We start from the raw sequence: 6,047 nt of genomic DNA on the forward strand, positions 1-6,047 counted from the left end.
GTATGACGAAACCCCTAGAGAGAAGTACCGGTCCAAGTGCAGGGAACAACCGCATAGTTCAACTTGGACCCTGGAGGTTAAACTGATGGAAAAAATACAAGCAGTAGTTAAGACAGTTAATGCACCTAAGTCACCTACGAAACAGCTGTCTAGTTACAACCCTAAGCTTACAGTCATTTACAGGGGGGTAGGGAGAGATGGGGAGAGGTGCAGCCTGAAGAGGTGAGTCTTCAGTCGTCGTTTGAAATGGGTCAGTGTCTCAGCTGTTCTGACCTCCACCGGGAGGTCATTCCACCATCGTGGGGCCAGAACAGACAGGAGACATGTTCTGGAAGTGCAGGTGCGAAGAGGGGGAGGTGCTAGGCGTCCTGAGGTAGCAGAACGGAGGGATCTGGCTGGCATGTAGGGTTTGAATATCTTGTGGAGGTATGCTGGGGCTGATCCCTTGACTGCCTGGTATGCTAGGACCAATGTTTTAAATTTGATGCGAGCTATAACAGGCAGCCAGTGGAGGGTAGTGAGCAGGGGAGTGACGTGGGAGTGTCTGGGGAGGTTGAAGACCAGACGAGCCGCAGCATATCTGGCAGTAGCATGGTGATTTGAGGCTCATTTGATACCTTGGACCCTTGATGACTTACAGCCATTTAGCCAACAAATGTGTTCCATACTGTATCAGCATAATTTACAGCTGAATCTAGTCCCACCCCCAAATTCCCATAGAGATCCATTCAAATGCAGAGAGTTTTTGTATCGCTTGTAGGACAACCTGAAAATAACCTGATGATATTGAAAGGTCACAGACATCAGGAAGTCATGGCATGCGAATGATATGCAACCAAATACGAAACATGACTCTTTTATTTGACATTATGTTAATTTGTCTACTGTATAAGTGAATTTCCCTGTTTCTTCTTCTTCAGCTCACTGCAGCAAAAGTAAACAAGCAAATGGTGGCACAGGAGGTCTCAGGAGTGCATTTGTTCAATTCTTGTTACTTTTCTGACCAATGATTTGTTGTTAAGACCATTAAAAGCTTAATATTTTGCCATTTTGGGCTTGGCCAATTTTTTTGCCCAGAAGTGTACATGCATGTCACCCATGGCCCTGCCTACTCATGTACATAATTTCTCATACAGTTGTAGAATAGCACAATCACATATACACACATGCATGGTTTATTTTCTCAACCTTCTTCCCTCAAGAACTCTATATTCCAACCATTACACTATTAGGATTAGACAGTTATGTTTTCAGCAGCTTTCAGTTCACAGACAGTCACTGTCTCAAAGGATTAGTATTAGGTAATGTCACTATAGCCAAGGGGTGATATTTGGGTCCTTAAATAAATGATTGTCTATGTAGAGTTTGTCAGAGTTCAGACTCATCCGGCTGCCGTTCCTTCGGTTGTTGTGGTAAATGGGAAAAAGAACTCTGCGTCTCTCCATAATCAGAAGTGGGAACTGTTCGTTTATGCCAAACGGTTTAACTTTGACTTACCCGGCTTAGGAGTGCTAGAGAGTGCGATAGCAGTGTTTGTTTCAGTTGGGGAGCTCATGTCTCCATTGGTTTCTGCAGTGTTTGGAAAGTTAAGATATGATTCAAGCCAGATTCGTTGTTGTCAAACATTGTTTGAGATATTGTTGCAGTTCAGTTTGAATCCAGCTTTGTTGTATTATAATTAGAGTCTGTCAGTTGATATTAATTCCAGATAGATAGTTTGAGAGAAAAGTTAAGCAAGTTACTCCATGACCGGCACTCAGCGTGCTAGAGTGACTTTTTAGAAGCTTCTGATTAGCCATAATTGTCATAATTAGGAGTTAATTGGGAGTTAATTGGCACCAATTGGCTCTACCATTAGAGCCACTGCGTTTTTGCCCTTGATACCATGGGAAAATCCAAGCAACTCCGCCAAGACCTCAGAAAAAAATTGTGGACCTCCACAAGTCTGGTTCCTCTTCCTATACTGAAAAGAAATATATGTAAAATATATTTTTAACATATATTTTAACAATATATATATAAATATTAAAAATTGGCACATGAAATATATTTTGTTTAAATATATTTCCATATATGTTTTTTGACTGTTATAATGATTGTGAGGACAATCTGTATAGAATTTATTTTTAAACCATGTTGTATATTGATCATAAAAAATATTTCATGTCAAGGTTTAAGATTTTGTCCCAGGAACCCCATATGAGAAAATTTGAATTAGATATGATTATAACTACTAAGGTGGGTAGTGAAACCTATGATTAGAATGGATTCTTAATTGCCTGCCATTGTGATAAATTAGTGAAACTTAATTATTCCTCATTTGCAGGGAACCTAACTTGCACAAGGATGTCTGGGGTTTCCTTGTCCCACAAAATCAAATAGACAATAGCTATTCAAGCACAAGTACTTGGCCTAAACATGCCACATACATTCATTTTAGTGTACATTTCATAGCTAGGAGTGTAGGCTAATTGTATACCTTTGCATATTTTTGTCCAAATATTTCTTAACCAAAATGTACTGTGACATATATTTATGCATATATTCTTGTCCATATATTTCTAACCAAAATATACTGTGACATATTTTAAGCATATATTAAAATACATGTTCTGTATATTCTGAATATAAGAAATATATTTGCACAGGAATGAACATATACTGACATATAGTGCACATATATTATGGATATATGGAAATATATGCCAATATATTTCTTTTTGGTATGGGTTTAGGAACAATTTCCAAACAACTTAAGGAACCACAAGCATCTGTACAAACAATTGTATGCAAATATAAAAGTCTGGAAGGAGGCACAAATGAACTCCCAGGGCTGAACTAACTTTGGTCTGAAAGGTTCAACTGAACCCCAAAACAAGAACAAAGAAAGTGGTGAAGGAGTTGGAGGCATCAGGTACCAAAGTATCTACATCCACCATTAATAGAATCCTACATTCCCATGACCTGAAAGGCTGCCGCACACAAAAGAAGCCCCTACTCCAGTATTAAAGAGCCAGAATGAAGTTTGCAAGTGATCACAAGAATGAAGACCTGGATTTTTGGAGTGTTCTCTGGTCAGATGAAACAAAAATTGAACTGTTTGGCCATAATGATCAGTGCTATGTATGGAGGAAAAAGGGTGAGGCTTTTAATCTGAAGAACACCATCCCACCTGTGAAGCATGGGGACAGCATGTTGTGGGGGTGTTTTGCTGGAAAAGAGCCTGTTGCACTTCAGAAAATAGATGGCATCATGAGGAAGGAGGATTATCTAGAAATACTAAAGCAACACCTCAAGACATCAGCTAGAAAGTTAAAACTTGGTCAAAACTGGGTCCTCCAGCAGAACAATGATCCTAAGCATACCTGCAAAGTTGTAACAAAATGGCTTAAAGACAACAAAGTGAAAGTATTGGAGTGGCCATCACAAAGCCCTGACCTGAATCCCATAGAAAATTTGTGTTCTGAACTGAAAAAGCGTGTCCAAGCAAGGAGGCCAACAAACCTGACAGAGTTACACCAGTTCTGTCAGGAGTATTGTGAGAAGCTTGTGGAAGGTTACCTCTAGCATTTGATTCAAGTTTAGCAATTAAAAGGCAATGCCACCACATACTAACAAAGTGTATGTAAACTTTTGACCCACTGAAAATCTGATATTGTACATAAAAGCTGAAATAAATCTTACTCTATTATTTTGAAATGACCTCTTATGGAAATAAAGGAGATACCCTAATTGGCTTAACGGGAAATTTAGGGTAACATGAAATGTGTGGAATTGTGAAAAATTGAGTTTGAATGTCTTTAGCCTAGGTGTATGTAAACTTTTGGCCTGAACTGTAGATGTGCAGGGTCACAGTGAACATTGTGGCAAGAAGGTTATTCCCAGTGAGAAATGCAAATAAGCTTTTCCAGGTGCAGTATTCAGTACACACTCAGAAGGTTCCAGCCATGCAGTAATGTTGACAGGAGAGGACCAGGAAGATCAAGAGGCAGAAGACAAATATCTTGAAAACTCAAATTTTGGTTTCAGCACTGGAAATTACAGCACTTATTATACATCATTTTTATACACTCTCGTTTCAGAACATCATTACTTTTGGGACATACCAATTTTATGTAAATGAAAGTATTCATGTTAAGTACTTTGTCATATATCTTTGTATGCAATGACTGCTTGAAGTCTGTCACCCATAGATATCACCAGGTTCAGAGTAGCTTCTCTGGTGATGCTCTGCCAGGCCTGTACTGCAGCCATCTTTGGATCCTGCTTGTTTCGGGGGCTAGTCGCCTAAAGTTTTCTCTTCATCATATAAAACAAAATCTTCATTGGATCCAGAGTGGGAGACTGACTTAGCTAGTCACAAATGTTCCAGTTTTTTACTTTTGAAAAACTTTGTTGCTTTAGCTCACCAGTTCTCCTTTCTTCTTAATGATGTTCAAAACAGTTGATTTTGATATTTTATTTCTCCAACTTTGGACCTCATGTTGAAAAATGCCAGTAACTGACTGGCAATCAAAAGCCTAGAATCTAGACTAGATACTGAAAACTTTCAAGCCTGCATTAAGAAAGCAACAGAACACACCTGATTAATCAGAAACCATTTGGCCAAAACATTATGGTCCCTTGAAATTGAGGGGCGGGGGCTATGTATGCAAGGTGCTGTAATTTCTGCATGGTGAAACTTAACCACATGTTAATTGTTTAATTGCTAACCTAAAATTGTGGAGTATAGAGCCAAATCAATAAAAACAGTCTTTGTCCCAAACATTATGGAGCTTACTGTACATTTTGTTTAATTATGTCATATTTCAGAGGGACAGGTGCAAGCACATACTGGCAAACTGAATTTAATATCAGTAAGTATGATACCCTGTAGCAATCTTGGACTACAGATAACAGAAGGTATACATTTTGGTCATTGAGCAGATCACAGACAGTAAAAGTGTTAGTTGTTCAAGTCCTTTTGTGAACAGGGAGTCTGAAACAGGCACTCAGCCCAGCTTTTAAACCATCCAATGAAGCAGGAGAGCAAGACTGAACATAGCCAGGCCCTCCCTAGTGCAGAGCTGGGCGTTGGTCTCTGCAGCTATTAAGCACTAGCATTTAAATGAGTCCTTATGTTTAGCTTGGTAATAACAGGGAATGAGCTTCAATGTGTTACTGTATGCATGCATGCGTGTGTGCGTGTGTGTGTGTGTGTGTGTGTGTGTGTGTGTGTGTGTGCATGCTTTAAAGGCACTCACTCTGATGCTTTTTTGAATGGTCTCCTGACTGTGCATTGGATACATTTTTTCTTTTTCATTTATGTTTTGTGATTTACCTGGTTTCATTTTGTCTTTACATTTAATGTTTGTCTTAGGTTGGGTGTGTGATACTTTGCTTTTGTCTTCGTGTAACTGGAAATGCGCTTGCATTTAATTTGAATAGGAATGATTGATTTGCCTATTTCAGCCGAGGTTCATCCACTAGATTGCCCCTTTGGGCTATCTTTCAGAGGGGTAACTTGCCAAAAGCAAATAAGTAACAGTAGATGGAACTGGATTCAGAACTACCACACCATAAACTATAGAGAAATTATACTTCTCTCACAACAGTTATGATTTCATATTGCTATATAGCATTATTTCTTTCTCTCTTAATGTCCTGTTTTGCTGCAATATGAAACCATTTAAAAAAATTCTCTATCCAACAGTTTTACAACAGAAGCTTCACACTCATTCCAGCCATGGATATTTTAACCAAACGTCCAAACGCTTCTTCTGTTCATCAGCCAGTTTTCTCTTGAGTGTCTCCACCTCCTCCTTGGTTTTGGGGTCTTCACGATACTGAAGAACCTCATTCACAACCTCTTTAGTTTGCACCTGTGGCTTGGTGTCCTTCCATCTCTGAATCTCATCCCTCAGCTGCCTCATTTCCAACTCACACCGCTCTGTTTCATGGGTTTTGCATTTGCACGCATTTTTTCCTGAATAACAACCCTGGATTTCTCTTCCTCCAAGCTTTGGATCTTCCTCTGAAGATTAACTGTACTAATTCAAGTCTGCTTT

The sequence above is a fragment of the Anguilla rostrata genome, chromosome 17 (genome assembly GCF_018555375.3).
Source record: "Anguilla rostrata isolate EN2019 chromosome 17, ASM1855537v3, whole genome shotgun sequence".
NCBI lineage: Eukaryota > Metazoa > Chordata > Actinopteri > Anguilliformes > Anguillidae > Anguilla > Anguilla rostrata.